The 16636-nt window shown below is 35.7% G+C and overlaps 1 protein-coding gene and 2 pseudogenes across 4 annotated transcripts in view; 1 reads left to right on the top strand and 2 right to left on the bottom strand.

Moving 5' to 3' along the window:
- NRG3 (neuregulin 3) overlaps positions 1-16636 on the bottom strand; it is a 1193746-nt gene that overhangs the window by 313496 nt on the left and 863614 nt on the right. The window lies entirely within an intron of this gene.
- On the top strand, positions 7285-8017 carry LOC119062873 (proteasome subunit alpha type-6-like; annotated as a pseudogene).
- Positions 13880-16636, bottom strand: part of LOC119062872 (synaptonemal complex central element protein 2-like) — a 42160-nt pseudogene continuing 39403 nt past the window's right edge.

Raw genomic sequence — 16636 nt, 5'->3', positions numbered from 1 at the left:
AGGTAAATAGATAAATAAACTGTAGTATATTCAGCTAACAGAATATTATTCAGTGCTAAAAAGAAATAAGCTATCAAGGCACAAGAAATAAGTAGAAGAAATTTAAACTCATATTACTAAGTAAAGAATTCAATCTGACAAGACTCGGTAGAATATAATTCTAACTTCATGACAGTATGGAAAAAGCAAAAACTATGGAGACACCAAAATGACATTTTCCAAGGGTTGGATGTGCATGATGAATAGAAAGAGCACAAATTTGGGGGCCAGTAAAAAATAGTCTGTGATACCATAATGATGAACATGTGTTATTGTACATTTGTCCAAACCAATAGAATGTATAACACCAAGAGTGAACCCTAATATCAACTATGGACTTTGGAGGATTATGATGTGCCAATGTAGGCTCATCAATTGTAACAAATGTACCAATGTGCCACCTGGTGGGAATGTCGTCGATGGGAAGGCTGTGCCTGGGTGGGGGCCATCTCTGTATCTTCCCTTCCATTTTTCTGCCATTCTAAAATTGCTCTGAAGGTAAAGTCTTAGTAAAAATATGCATCTAACAACCCAATGAAACCAGATGTAAGTTTAGATTTAGAAGCACATATAAATATTTTCTTATACTGTGGAATGACGGAGTTCAAAGAAATCATAAAGAACATTTATTACAGCCACCTCATTTTGTGGAAGACAGTGTTATAAAACAAAGCTGGGACACTTACTATTAAAGAGCCTAAGGGGTAAAACAAGAATTAAAATCCTTGAATTGTGTTTCTAATTCCAGTGCTTTTTTTTTTTTTTACTATTTTACATTTTTCCTAAATCCACCTGCCATGCCTCATGCCAAAGGTTTGTAAATTTTTCCAGTGACAGCATGTGTATTATTGGAGATTAATCAGCACAATTTAACTGGATAGAGTTCTGGTAGCCGAACAAGCTCAAAAAGAGGTGGCAATGTCAGTATCACTAGATTGGACAAGATTAGATACTGAAACAAATTCTAAATAAGATGATCATATGGAAACTGGAAATATCACACCAGAGCATGGATAAGGATGGGTGAGCTACAAAAGATATGTAGGAGAATATCCTTCCTAGCAGTGATATGTATATGATTCTTGACCTTTAATTAAAATAAAGGAAAATGCAATCTGGTACAAATTGACAAAAATTAAGTGGATATCCGTAGGCAGTAAATTTAAAATAGAACTCAAAGGAATGTTATTTAACTGGAATGTTTGACAAGTAGAAATGGAAATGCAGAAGTGAATAGTGACTTGAAATCAACAAAACATGATGATTATTTTGTAAAAGGAAAAAAGAGAGACAGAAAGATTGATTCAGTTAATCAAGTTAGGGGTGATATATTTGATATTCCCATGTGTTTTCTACCTGGGATAAATCAATGAGAAAGTACTATCAGCAAATACTTCTACATCCTGTAGTGTAACAGGCGAAGAGAGATATAACTCCTTGAGACCTCCTTCTGTGTCACTGGCACATGGAAAGCAGGTGTGAGAACTTGAATTTGATTTCAAGGTAAACTGACACTGGAGATCATGTTTATTTCTCTGCCCTGTGTTGTTCTTGACTGTTCCAATAATGTAATACATATTTTTAAGTGTTCCATTTCATCATTAACTGTCTTTTGAGGAGGAGGGAGCCTATCAGTTTATACTTATTGCACAGATAAAGAGTAAAGTGAAAATAAGAGTTTATTTGCTCACAGTTGTATAATGGCGTAATTTAATTAATCTAAATAATTAAAAATACAATGACACTTACTATGGCTTTAGAGTTAATAGTATGTTATCATATTCTAACATCTCAATTTATATGCCAATTCCAAATTAAAATATAGTACTAAGAAAGAAAAAGATGGCATATCTGGAGAGAAAAAACTTGTTAAATATTCAAAATGAGGAAATTTATTAGAGAATTGACGTTAAAGATAAAGAGAAGGCAAAAAGCTAAACAGAGGCCAATAAGGTAACATGGGAATTAACAACAGCATGAAATCCCATTCACCTCTAGGCTGATAGGACAAAAGGAGAAATTTGAGTAAAGGAAACCAGGGTAAATCCAGGGGGTCTTACCAGACAGAAGCTGGAACCCTAAATTAAACTAGTTGCTGCTAGAAATAAACTAAGATACAAAGAAAACAGAAAGCAGACACACAGATAAAGAAACAGGAAATAGAATCCCGTTTTCCTATTTAGTGTATCCTATTGGCCATTTCCACTGACAAAGTATTGATCAAGAGAACCTGGGAAATATGGTTTCTTGAGATAGAGAATAGAACCAAAGAAAGGCAGAATATGAATCTAAGAGAAAAAAGGTAAGGGATCAGCAGTGTTGATCACGCATGCTATATATTCTATACAGCACACAGAAAGTTTCTATCTCTGTATATCTGTATCTAAATACCAAACACCCATGCATATTTTTATAGCACCAGCAGTGCAAATCTTTTTTCCCCAGTATTTCTAGATAATAGAGGTCTTAACACACCTATAAAAAGCTATAATAGTAAGTCTTTGCAGAAGTCTTCATCGAGGATTTTCACTAATCCTTTCAATTCTTACCCACCTCTACCACAAACACTCACAGGCACATAACTGCACATGCTCATGCTCAGGCACATACACTCACTCACACCCTGCTCACAGCACCTTGGAGGAAGTAATTTATCCCTCTAGGCACTCATCTCCTTCTCGGCCAGGGGCTGATCGCCCTGGCCTGGTACACAAGGGAGCTGTGACTACTAATTACTTAAAGCCCCTGAACACTTCTGAAGATGAAAAGCTCTAGTTTTCTCATTCTGTTCCTTGGCTTCAAATAAAATAGCTATATTATATAAAAGTTTCTGGAGTATTTATTACCAGATCTCTACCTACAAAAAGTTGCACCACAATTACAAGTTTAATGACCTATTCTAAAACCCCAGGCTACAGCATAATTAATCTATTTTATAATTAGTACTGTAAAAAAAAACATTTGTCAGAAGTAAATAAGAAGTGACTGAGGCTCCTAGAAGTAATCTACATTATTTGATGCATGAAAGGAAGAAGTCATATTTATCAAGTGCCTACAATTTTCCTGATTCTGTGCTAGAAACTTTACACATTACCTATATAATCTACCCATATTGCTAAGTTAGCATTGTTTTATTTGTGGTTTAAAAAATAAAAAGAAAAAGAAGTTTGAAGTAATTAAGCAATTTGATCAAGTCACAAAGCTAGTAAGGTGTAATTTTTGTCAGCTTTTTGTCCATAACACTTCATCCAAAATGAGCCACCTGACAATGAAGAACCAATGATGCTTCTAGTTACAAATCATCAAGATTGATCAGTGACACTTTCAAAGAAAGATTCTGATAAAAAGGGGGAAATGTAAACAGTAATATAAATGTACTGACTTTACCATGGAGCTACCATGCCAGAGGCACTGCTTCACCTGTCTTACACATCAAATCTTTGGAATGTTAAAATAGGGCAAAAATAACATTTTACTGGGCATAAGCAACATTATGTCCCAAAGAGCTGTTTAGAAATATAACAAGTAATCAGTTATTATGACTTCTGGACTGATGACTACTGGACTGTTCAGAATTAACAAAGCTATGTCATGTTATCTGTACCCATAAAAATACCTTTCTTTCATTGCTGTAACTGTCTCCCTTCACTTTCTCATAAATACCCATTATCTTTGTCTTTTAGCTAAAACATTATTTGGGGTTCTGTCAGAATTGATAATTCTCAAATAGCTAATCTTTTTAAAAATTTAATTTATAGCATTTTTCTCATTACCATTTAGACTCCTTATGATCCCCTTCCCCCAACAATCACCACCCTGCTGTCCATGTCCATGAGCCCTTTTTCCTCAGTCCCTCCAATCCTAACCTCCCCTCACCCACTAGCTGTCATCTGCTCTCAATCTATAAGTTGGTCTCAAATGACACTTGTTTTCTTCTTACTTTGAAAGGCCTTTTTAAAAATGTTTAAATAAAAACTCTTTATAGAGTCTAATACAAATCAAACTTAATGTCAATATATATGTACATTTTTAAGATCATATATATATTCAATTTAAATACACATGTGGCCCTGGCTGGTGTAGCTCAGTGGATTGAGTGCGGGCCTGTGAATCAAAGGATCACGGGTTGATTCCCAGTCAGGGCACATGCCTGGGTCACAGGCCAATTCCCAGCAGGGAACATATGAAAGGCAACCATACATTGATGTTTCTCTCCCTCTCTCCTTCCCGTTCCCCTCTAAAGATAAATAAAGAAACTCTTTAAAAAATAAATAAATAAATAAACCCTCAGATTAAAACAAAATAAATAAATAAATAAATAAATAAATAAATAAATATGTGCATTTTAAGGTCATAGATAGTGTCTATCTATTTATATACTTAATTTTGATTATTGCAACTCTAATGTCTGCTTTCTTAGTAAATAATTTTTAGAGAATTTTGTGTTAATTTTAACCCACATTAACTAATAAAAAACAGTACGAGATTATTACTAATTTAAAGTTATGTGATACCATAGTGATATATTTATTTTATTCATTAAGTAGAAAACATTTTCCTCAATAAAAATGGCTTTTAAACATATTTTATTAGTGTCCCATAATTTTGAGAATCCATACTCTAGTGATCAAAGCATTCGACTCCACTATTTCAGAATAACTTATTTTGCAGTTTGGTCCAGTAGTTTTTCTCTATGAATCCTTTAAGTGATATATAAATATCTTTCCAATCAGTGATAAGTTTCTACCCTAATTTTCATCCCACAATATTATTAGACTTGGAAGAGCTATGAACTGTTAGAAGCTCTAGGCATGTAATTTTATCTTAATAACTTTTTCAATAATTGTTAAGTGCCTGTACTGAAATAAATGAGAGCTTCATTTTCATTTGGACAAAGAAAAGTTAATTTTATCAGGTGTCACTGAAGCTGACTTCAATTTTAGTTATTATCAGCAGAATACTTTGTGTCCTATATGTCTATAGCTGTCTTAATAGGGCTTCTGCAGGATGACCAATCACCTAAAAATGAGTGTGTGCTGAGACTCATTACCAGTGCTTTTGCAAAGAAGGCTATAAGTAATAGTTCTCTCTTTCTCTGGTTACTGTGTGGCTTAAGAGATTGGAATATCTCTATATAATATGTGTGTGTATTTAATACTAACTTTATTTACAAATATACCTTAACACCGAAATATTTAAAATGTTCTTTATTCAGCTAGTCATCTTAAGCTCTTCCTGCAGTTCTTTTCTATTAGCCTGCCAATTAGTCAGGTTCTAGTATTGTACCTAAAAAATTACATTTATACCAAAACAATCTTAAGTTTACTTTGTGTGCTTACAACTTAACCCTATAGGCACATTGTCTCTCATTCATGTCAAATATTTGGTATGTTTTTAGATAATAGTAACTAGCATTGCCTGAACATTTGGAATGCCAATGGCAACAAAATATGTATTTTATACATATTATCTTTATGTCTTCGCTCTATGATATTGCCATTTTGATTCCCATTTATTAGCTGAAGAAACAGGATCACTTGCTTAATTATGTATATGGAAATAACAGATAGAAACAGCAGAGAAAAGACATCTCAACATGGAAGGTAATGCATTTCTGTCACTGTAACACTCAAGCAGAGGTGTGATGACAAACTGTTAGGGATGCGGCTGAAAGGAGACAAAATTCACACTAAGGTCTTTTAAACTTCTAAATCTTTCCTCTTTTTCCTGAAATCTAGTCAAAAAACTTAGTCTCATAAAACTCCCCTCTGTTATACCACAATGTTTTTCCTGTTACACTTTCAGCAATAGACATCAATCCCTGTTTACAGCTGGCAATTTTATACAGTGTGAAAATCTAATGTTTAATTCAGGTACAAGCCATTCCCTATCCACAGAGAATCAAAATAATCATAGTTAAACTGAAAAGAGTCAAAAACCTGAAAAGAGTAAACCCTTTAAAAAATTTATTTAATCATATTTAGAGGGGAAAGGAAGGAGAAAGAGAGGAAGAGAAACATCAGTGTGTGGTTGCCTCTTGCAAGCCCCTTACTAGGGACCTGGTCCACAACCTAGGCATGTTCCCTGACTGGTAATAGAACTGGCAAGCCTTTAGTTCACAGGCTGGTGTTCAATCCTCTGAGCCACACCAACCAGGGCAAGTAAAGCACATCTTTAAATGAGGTAAATATTTGATGTAAATCAGAAGAAAATAATAATTCTTGGCTTTTTAGTAATCATAAAAACAAATGTAAGGAAAAATAATAAAGAGGTGTGTCCCTCCCAATATGTGTTTTCTTTTGTCCCTAAAAAAGCTGGTTTCAGAACTGTTCAAAGTGGGCAGCTCAGTTTGGGAAAGTTCACTTTGTCAAAAGAACACCCACTCACATTTTCTGGAAATAAATGTTTGAGTTGAAATGACTACTGTTTCTGAAGGAAGAACTAAGAGGTACACACACAAGCTGAGGCAGGTTTTTCTTACAAGGTGTTAAGAGTGGTAGAAAAGACAGTGTGAAACTGGTCATGTGATAAATGGACAAAGGTTAAGAATGGAGAAAATAGAAATAGAGCTGCATATACTTGTACATTAGTATAATACTTAGGAAATTTTAGAAGTCAGAGGGGAAAGGTAAAACTACACACAAAGTAGAGCCTCTGATGGATCATACACATGAAACAAAGAATTAAATTATGAGCTCACCACCTCACCACACACAGACACACACTCACACACGTAAATCCAGATGTAGTACTTATTTATATGTGAAGAATAAGTCTTTAAATATTTAGAAGAATATACAAAATATAAAATACAAAATATTCATACAAAACATGAATTAGGACTACGGAATAATTTATTGACTAAGACACACAAGAAAAATAATAATTAAAAACAAATCAAATTTATCTCTTAATAGGAAACAAAAGAAGATACAGTTAGAAATCATCCAAACAAGCTTTAAAAAGCCAAAGACAGTAAGGAGATCCTTGCAAAGAACCAAAATTTTACTCTCATAAATGCGTGCCTTAAAAGTCAGTAAGAAAGAAACAAGTGGAAATAGTTTAAAAGGACTTGAATATGTAAACAACAAAGAAGGAAACCCAAATGTTTCAACCTTCCAAAAAGTCACTTAAACAAAAAATAATAAAGCATATTTTCTAATAATTTGAGAAATACAAATTAAAATGACATGGCAATTTACACCCAACGTAGGTGCAAAAATAAATTCCAGTTAGTGCATCAAAATGTTCCACAATTCCAGTGCTGGTTTTGATTGCCACATTACCAGACTTTTTTTCTGAAGGCAGGCTCTACCAAATAAAACATGCTCTTAAGGCTGTTAACCAGGGTGGCCTTACATCAGCAGCAGTCAGTGGGAAAGACTCCAGTAATTGTCACACAGAAGAAAGTACCTGCACAGTGACTCACTTATTAAGATAACTGAAAATATTGGCTGTGTGATGACAAGAATGACAGCTGACAGCAGATCCCAGGTACAGGGGACATGCTGTGAGGCAGCTAATTGGGAATACAAGTGTGGCTTTGAAGTTCTGTGGACATGCTGTGTAAAAGAATTGTTGACATTTCTCATGTCTACACACAGAATGCTGAAATGAGGCCTCTCGGTTGTTGTATGATTTTAATTGGAATAGATGAAGAACAAGGCCCTCCGGTGTACAGATGTGATCCTGCAGGGTTAAGCTATGGGTTTAAAGCCACCATAGCAGGAGTTAAACAAACTGAGTCAACCAGCTTAGTTGAAAATAAAAATGAAGAAGAAATTTGGCTGGGCATTTTAACAGTGGAAATTATGATTACATGCCTGTCTACTCTGCTCCAGCAATTGATTCCAAACCTTCGGAAATAGAAGTTAGAGTAGTTACAGTTGAAAATCCTAAATTCAGAATTCTTACAGAAGCAGAGGCTGATCCTCACCTCATTGCACTAGGAGAGAGAGAGACTAAACATTGTAGTTAGTTTACCAAATCCATGACATCATGATTTGGAGAACAACAACAATAACAATTATTATTATTATTTCTGAATCTTGATGAACTATGAGGAATAGTATGTAAACTGGTGCAACAGTTTTGTAGAACAATAAAAATTAATATTAAGTATGCTTTGTTCCTCTGATCCAGCAGCTTTATTTCATGATTATATGCCCATAAAAAAAACTCTGGCATTTGTGCAGAAGATGTGTGCAAGAATTTTAATGACAACAATTATTTTAATTGTAAAAATTAAAAGCAGCCAAAATTGAGATAAAATGGATATGTATAAATAAACATAGATTATTCAAAAATATAATGGAATATACACCTGCAGTAAAAATGAATGGACTACTTCTAGGACAATATGCACAAAATTCTTGCTTCAGAAATTCTTCTGCTTAAAACAATAATTTATAATGCTTAAAATACAAAAATTAAAATCTAAAAGCCTCTTCTGGTCTGAACACCAGAAAAAAAAGGAGAAATTCTAAGTGTGTATGCTTCTGTAGCCATGGGCTTGTCAGGCTCTGAACCTAAGTGTAGGCACTGAGAGCCTGGACGTCAGCTCCTTCAGAAAGAAGAGGGCTACACGTAATCTCATAGCATAGGGTCAGGCTCCCAGTCTGAAACTAGGAGGCCAAGGGATGTACAGAAAAACTAAAACTAAGAATGGAACTACCTTTTATCACCTCCTGAAGAAAGAAGTTGTTTCAAAAGCATGGTTTTGAGAAAAAAAAATGTCTGGGATTATAGCTGTAGAGCAGCACTATCCAACAGAATTGTCTGTGATGATGGGAAAGATCTGTCCACTATGATAGCCATTAGCAACTGGGGAATTTCACTTTAAATTTTATATAATTTAATTGATTGGAAATTAAATTTAAATAGCTGCAAGTAGCTATTGGCTGCCTGATTGGGCAGTAGTGCTCTAAATAACTGGAAGGCCCAGGGAGAAAGTACAACATGGACACCAATTCATGAGCAGAATCGGCTTATCTTCAATATCACCACCTTATAAAACTTGGTTCTGGGTTGCTTGAATCTAGGAGGTTTGGGAGACAATTGGCAATAGTGACATAGAGATAGCTGAACATAAAGGAAAGTAAGCAAGGAAAGAAAAAGAAAAAGTCAAGAAGAGTGAGAAAACAAAATGAAACAAAACATAATGCAGTCTTCTCATTAAAATGAGACTGGCATAGAATATTGAAGACATATGAAGGTGAATCCTGTAAGACAGACAATAAAATTAACTCTGGAAATTTTTATTTCATAGGTGCATTCATTAAATGTTCTGAAAGATTTATAAAATAGTCACAAATAACTTAAGTATTAGTTTAAATTAAAAGAATAAAATAGAATAACACCAAAACCATACACCCCTGCGAAAAAATCTCAATTTAAGTTAGAAAGTATATTACATGGTATAAATTTAACATGTACAATTTAAAAACAAATTAATGAATCAAAAACTGGTCCTTGGAAACTCACCCTGAAAGAAACCTAGAGGGACAAAGGGATAAATCCTATGTAACATGTGGGACAGATGGAAACTCTGTAGTATCTGCTTGACAGCAATCTTCCCCCAGGAAAAAAAAGAAAAGCTAGAAAAACAATATTTATTTATTTTATTTATATATTTTATTGTTGTTCAATTACAGTTGTTCCAATTTTTCCCCCAGAAATTTTCCCTGCCCACCCCACCACAGTCAATCCCCACCTTGTTGTCCATGTGCATGGGTCCTTCGTACATGTTCCTTGTCTAGACTCTTCTTTTCTCCACCCTTATCCTCTTGTCTCCTCTACTCTGGTCACTGGCAGTTTATTCTTTATTTCCATGTCTCTAGTTCTATTTTGCTCATTTGTTTTTTTGTTGATTAGATTTCATTTATAGGTGAGATCATATGGTATTTCTTTCACTGCCTGGCTTATTTCACTTAGCATAATACTTTCCAGTTCCATCCATGTTGTCATGAAGGTTTAGTAGGAGTTCCTTCTTTCTTTCTGCTGTGTAGTATTCCATCATGTAAATGTACCACAGCTTTTTGATCCACTCATTTATTGATGGGTACTTAGGCTTTTTGCAACACTTGGATACTATAAACAACAATGCTATGAACGCTTGGGTGAATAGGTTCTTTTGAATTGGTGTTTCAGGATTCTTTAGGAAATTATCCCAGCAGTGGGATCACTAGATCCAAAGGTAGTCCCATGTTTAGTTTTCTGAGGAAATTCCATTCTGTTTTCTACAGTGGCTGCGCCAGTTAATCCCCTTTCCTTTTGATGATCTTTTCTTTAGCCATCCAGAAGCTTTTTAATTTGATTTAGTCCCATTGTACAGTGTAAACTGGTGGTTAAGTTTAACTTTTTTGCAGGTAGCTGTCCAGAGCTTCCAAAACCATTTATTGAAGAGAGTATTTTTGCTCCATTTTATGCTCCTGTCCCCTTCATCAAATATTAATTGACCACAGAGACATGGATTTATTTATGGGCTCTCTATTCTGTTTCATTGATCTGTGTGTCTGTTCTTATGCCAGTACCAGGCTGTTATGATTATAATAGCCTTGTAATACAGTTTGATGTCAGGTATTGTGATCCCTCCTACTTTGTTCTTCTTTCTCAAAGTTACTGAGGCTATTTGGGGTCATTTATGGATACATATCAATTCTCTGAATATTTATTCTATATCTGAGTATTTAAAATAATATCTGAGGATTATCCAGACTGAAAAAAGATAGTTCTCCAAACAAAAAACACACTAACGCTAATAACATGTATATCTTCAGAAATAAATCAGCCCATAGCTAGATGCATTATAGTAAAACAGAACGACATCAAGGACAAGCTGAAAAATCTTAAAACCAAACAGAGGTTGCGTTAAAAAATTCAGGGAATGTGGAATTCTAAATTTATCATGAATGATGGCTACTTAAAGTAATAAAATGAAAGGAATGTTTCAAAAAGCTCTTCATTGTTTCTGTTGTTTTATTTTATAAACAGACCTTGAAACTAATATGCAATAATTAAATGATAAAACTGAGTGGTAGGTACAAAGGTATTCATAATGTTTTCTGAAATAGAGTATAGATTTTAACATTTCAATTTTATATTTCTACTTTATAATTGGGTGTTCAGAATAAAATATTCAGTAATGAATAAACCTGATATACACAGATCACATCTAAATGGTTATATAATAGTAAGCAGTTAGGTAGGCATGAGCAGAGCAGGAACAATGGTCCAAGTGAAGAGGGTCACCAGCGAGGGGAGCCCAGGTGCCTAGCAATGGGGAAAACTACCAGGTCTTGCATGACCACTCCCTGAAGTATTAACCCCTGGATATGGCATCTAGGCCTCAACTGTGTTTCAGTTCCAGACCCAGAAAAGTGGGAAAATGAGACATACTACCTCGTGGTTTACATCAGTACCAGCTGCAGTGACTAATGACTCCTGCCTTGGCATTGGCCAATGAGTGGAGACCACAGCTCTGAGGAGATACATCAGGAAATCTGATGAATATTCTATGAGATCTTCCTCTGACACCTCCAGATAAAAGTCCCAGGATTAAGGACCCAGTGCAGCTCTCTCTACAGAGGAACTGCTCACCTTTCCTCACCATCTTCTCCCCCCAGGATTTGTTCGCTCTCTCTCTCTCTGCACTCTCTCCCCTCCCCCACCTGCTTCCTTTCCTTTTTCTCCCTTCTAAACTCCAAGGCCCCCTGTTTTGCTGTGACTTGTTTCCTGAGTCCATTCTTCTATGACTCCCTTCTTCTACCTCTGCGACTTTCTAAATAAATGTTCTCTTATAATTTCAGTCTTGGCTCAGAATTCTTTTCTTAGCTGGAAGTAGCCATTTTCCACTACTAGCAGTTAGATTTAGAAACATGATGTTGTATGGGAAAATATAGAGTAAGTAAATTGGTATGGTACCTATCAGCAGAACACCAGCCCCGTACATGGGCAAAAATGTAATTACTTGTCCAGGATGACGACTAACAAGTAAGAAAAGTAGTTTACAAAGTAAGGGCTTTAATGTTCAAGGGGCTTTAGCCATGTTTATAGTGTTTTAGTTCTATAAAGTACAATATTATTGATATTTATAAAGAATTACTCCATTTTGGAAACACAATGAAAAAGAGCACAGAAACATTATATATAATCATTTCAAATTCAAAATGCTATTAAGAAATCAGCTTAGGAGCTTTTTCGACTTTCACATATCCCCCTGGAGATTTTAATCTCATTTTGGGGAGGCATGGCTTCTGTTGCCCTGACTACCCACTGGCAGCATTTAACAGTGCTAGTCTGCTGAGTTAAGGTAGCTGAAAAGATTGTCTCACATCCCTAAGATATGCCTACTTCTAAAATGTGAAATCAACAGCTATGGACTGAAGACAGTAAAGGGACTGGATAGTTACCCAGGGTGGGATTGAAGGGCTTGAAGTCCAGGGGCAGCTATCCTCTGGTTATGGTTTTGTATTCAATATTCCAAATAGGAATCTGGCCATCCAGATCATTATCCAGGGGGAAAGATAATCATTTTAGCTTGAATCATTTTCAAGTGTTATAATATATAGTATGTTGGTTTCTACAGTTGCCCTGGGCTGGTCACTAAAAAAATTAGGAACAAGACTGGACAATGTCTCCCCATAAATGGTGGTTTTGGTGTCAATTGGTAATCTAATTCTAGAGAAGGTGAGTGGGAATTTCATAGGCACCTTGGGATTCTGTCATGCAAATGTCAAAATAAGAAAGGCTTCAATATGGGCTGGCTCACTTGGTTAGATTTTCTTACTGGGAAGAATTGGCTTCTTTGTTCACCTTTCATGTAGATGATAAGAATAAAGGTTATCTTCAGGTTTACATTGTTCTGCATGACCACTGTAAACCCTCCTCAGGAGCAGAGTTAGGCATGGTTTTAATCTTAGGAGAGAATACTTGTGGAGCCTGCAGCATGGAATAAAGAATGGGATGGAATGGAAGTGGTGGTAAAGGAAGAGCATTAATTAGGCCAGCTAAACTAAATGCAACTGTTCACTTGTATCAGGATCCCCTGGAGGACTTGTTAAAAATAGATTGCTGGACACTTCCTCCAGAGAGCCTCTGATCGGGAGCAAGTTTCCAGATCCAGCAGCATCAGCAGTCTGGTATGAAAAACAGGCGGTTGGTCACTACTTCTTTTAGACTCTGCATTTGAACAAGTTACACAAGCTAATTGTATGCACACAGAGGTTTGAGGCTTTTAATATATTTATTGATAATGAAATTCAAATACCACAGAACCTGCCCTTCCCTTTACTATGGTTTTCTCTTACATGTGAATTATGGTTTTATCCACCCCTGTTGCTCATCTAATTCTGTATGCATTAGACTTTTAGGGTTTTCTGTCCAATGACTGCTACCCATACTTACTTGTGAGTACTATTAGCCATTTATTCTCATTTTTGTATTATTTCTATCACAGTGAATTGGGTAGGATGGCTATAAGATAGATGCATATGTTCAACCTGCATTTCTTATTCCTTCCTTCCTTCCTTCCTTCCTTCCTTCCTTCCTTCCTTCCTTCCTTCCTTCCTTCCTTCCTTCCTTCCTTCCTTTCTTCCTAATGAAATGTTAAAAAAACTGTGCAGGGCTGCAGTGGGGTAAATTTGTCACATACTGGGACACCAAAGGTGGACCCATCATGGGGGCTGGACTCTCCGTCTTTGGATCTGGCACAAGTTTGTTTGTCTGTTTTTGCTAAGATTCATTATAGAACTGTGAAGAAAATTTCTCAGTGTGGCCATAACAGTGGCCTCTGAGCCTTTTCTTGGTTGCTGTCACTAGAAGTGATTCACTCAGAAAGCTGTCAGAGTTCACCATCTTTATGGATTTGTTCTGCTTCCAAAGTAGTAGCCTCTGGCTGGACACACAGGTCTTTGTAAATGGTCTCCACAATGTGGTACCAATGTTTGAGCTCTGTTTCCAAATGACTGATCTTTGCCATTTTCTGGGTGAACTCTTAGAGCTTTTCCTGGATGATCTTATTATAGTGATTATAAAGCTTTATATGCCCATTCCTTTAGTTTCTCTGTCACATCCATACCTTGATCTTGAGGCTGTCCCTGAAGCTGGTCATGAGTGTATGGTCCTTCTGCCTGCTTTAATTACTATTTTTGATCAGCTCCTGGGCCCTCTTTTTCAGGATGTCATCACTCAAGTCCAGACAGGAAATTTAGGGTCCTGATTTCCCTTCTAGCATTATAAGCTGGGGATTGGCACAAGAGTTGTTGGTAGAAGGGTTAGAAACCTAACATCTAGCTGGCCCCCAACCAGCTTCCTCTTTGAGGCTCTCCTCACCCTGCTGCTACTACTTGCTTTCCCCCAATGGCTGTGTCACTTGGTACTTGCACTCTTCAAGGGGTACATCTGCTGTCTATCACTTGATCTTGTCTTTTCCTGCCTTCTCTCAATCTGCATTTCTTGATTTAATATTCTGAGCATGTTCTTTTACAAATAAGGTTTAAATAGCCATACAGTTGAATCATGAGTTGACTCAAAACTCAAATACCAATATTTAAAACTATTTGGGTGGATCACCCTTTATGAATGAAAAAGTTAAGCTGTAAATACCACTGAGTATAATTGTGAAGTAATATTTGTAAAGCCTTGGCAGATGAGAGAGCTGCCAAAAGATTGGAGGTGGTCAAATATTTTTATTTCAAAGAGATGAAGATGGACTTGCATAAATAAAACCAGGACTGTCATAATACAAAATTATAAAGATTTATTACAAAGGTCAAAACATGATGGATGATATACTATTCCAGGTTCCAAAATATTCTCAGAAGCACAGAGTCTGAAAGGAAAGATTGAAAGATAGGAGTTGAAATTTCATAGGGGCATTTTTTTTTATAATTGCACATTAAATTGGAAAAACTCAATTATACAGAGATAGGATAGAGGATTTTGGGTGTAGAATTTTGTATAAATAAAGTCTTAGAGTTTATGTAGTGTCATATAACATATATCACAGAAGTTTTAAAACAATTTTTAAAAGGCAGCTTAGTTGGTATTAAGATAAACATGCTTCCTTGATTAATGATAGTAATGTGAATTGATTAAAAATCTATTGGAGCCCTGGCTGCTGTGGCTCGGTGGATTGAGTGCTGGCCCACAAACCCAAAGGTCTCAAGTTCAATTCCCAGTCAGGGTGCAGGCCTGGGTTGCTGGCCAATATTTCTCTCCATTTCTCCCTCCCTTCTCTTCTCTCTAAAAAAAATAAATAAATAAAATATTTAAAAATAAATAAATAAAAAGCTATTAGAGCCCTGACTGGTATGGCTTAGTTGCTTGGACTGCCATCAAATTCAATTCTCAGTCAGGGCACAAGCCTGGACTGTGGTTCAGTCCCTGGACAGGGTGCAAATGAGAGGCAACAGATAGATGTTTCTCACTCACATCCATGTTTCTCTCCCTCTTTCTCTCTCTTCCTCCTTTCTCCACTCTCTAAAATAAAAAAACATATCCTCAAAAGAAGTTTTTGAAGGCCTAAACAGAAAGCTGATATTCAAAACAAAAAAAGAAGGTCTTATGGTGAATCAGTGTGATAGTGTGCATTTTTCACCAGAACAATTAGGCATTATTCAGAGAGGATCCTTGCATAGGCAGCTAGACCAATAGCCTCAACTCAGGAAATTACGAATTTCTTAAGCAATATATTAAGTCTCCTGATAAGAAATTAACAATGATATCCTTTTAAAGTACCCATTAAATAAGTTAAATCTGACCCATGAAAAGGTGCTGCTCATATGGTATTTTCTTGTTTATGGTTTAGGACAAGATCCAAAACACATAATCACCAATATGCATTGTTAGTGCTGATATGTTATTCTTTCAATGAACATAAGGTTGTAATAAAAACGATTTCTTCCTAAGAGTGATTTAGGCAGCATTAGTGCTTTGAGTATATTAGTAATGCCCAAGTTAGGGTCAATAACTATAAATTTGGGAAAAAGTGAATCTAAAACACTAATTTGAAAGAACATAGCATCCCTATGTTCCTTTCAGCATTATTTACAATCACCAATATATGGAAGTAACCCAAGTGTCTACAAGTAGATAAGTGGATAAAACAACTATGGGGCATTTACAGTGAAATACTACTTGGCCATAAAAAGAGAAAATTTTACCCTTTGTGACAGTATGGATGGACCCGGAGAACATTATATTATGCAGAATAAGCCAGTCAGAGAAACACAAATGCCATATCATTTCACCTGAATGTGGAATCTAATGAATAAATTGAACTAATATGGAAAATGGGGACAGACTTATAGATCAAAAGCAGATGACAGTAGGGGGTGAAAGGATTGAGCGAAAAGAAAAAAGCACTCACAGACATGAACAACATTGTGGTGATTGCTAGGGGTAGGGGGTATAAGAGGACTAAATAATAATGGAAAAATACAATAAAGAATAAATCAAAATAAAATAAAATAGTTGAAAAAACAGATAAACAATTAAAGAGCTACCTTTGTTGCAATTTTTTAGTCTAATTTACCAAATATAAATGTGAATTTCTGAGGAGAACTATGAAATAGCATAGTTCCCCCACTAATCATAA

This window comes from Artibeus jamaicensis, unplaced genomic scaffold, assembly GCF_021234435.1.
Source record: "Artibeus jamaicensis isolate MK-2021 breed Jamaican fruit bat unplaced genomic scaffold, CSHL_Jam_final contig_332, whole genome shotgun sequence".
NCBI classification, from domain to species: Eukaryota; Metazoa; Chordata; class Mammalia; order Chiroptera; family Phyllostomidae; genus Artibeus; species Artibeus jamaicensis.
The sequence above is the reverse complement of the archived record's forward strand: the minus strand, read 5'-3'. Positions and strand labels throughout refer to the sequence as shown.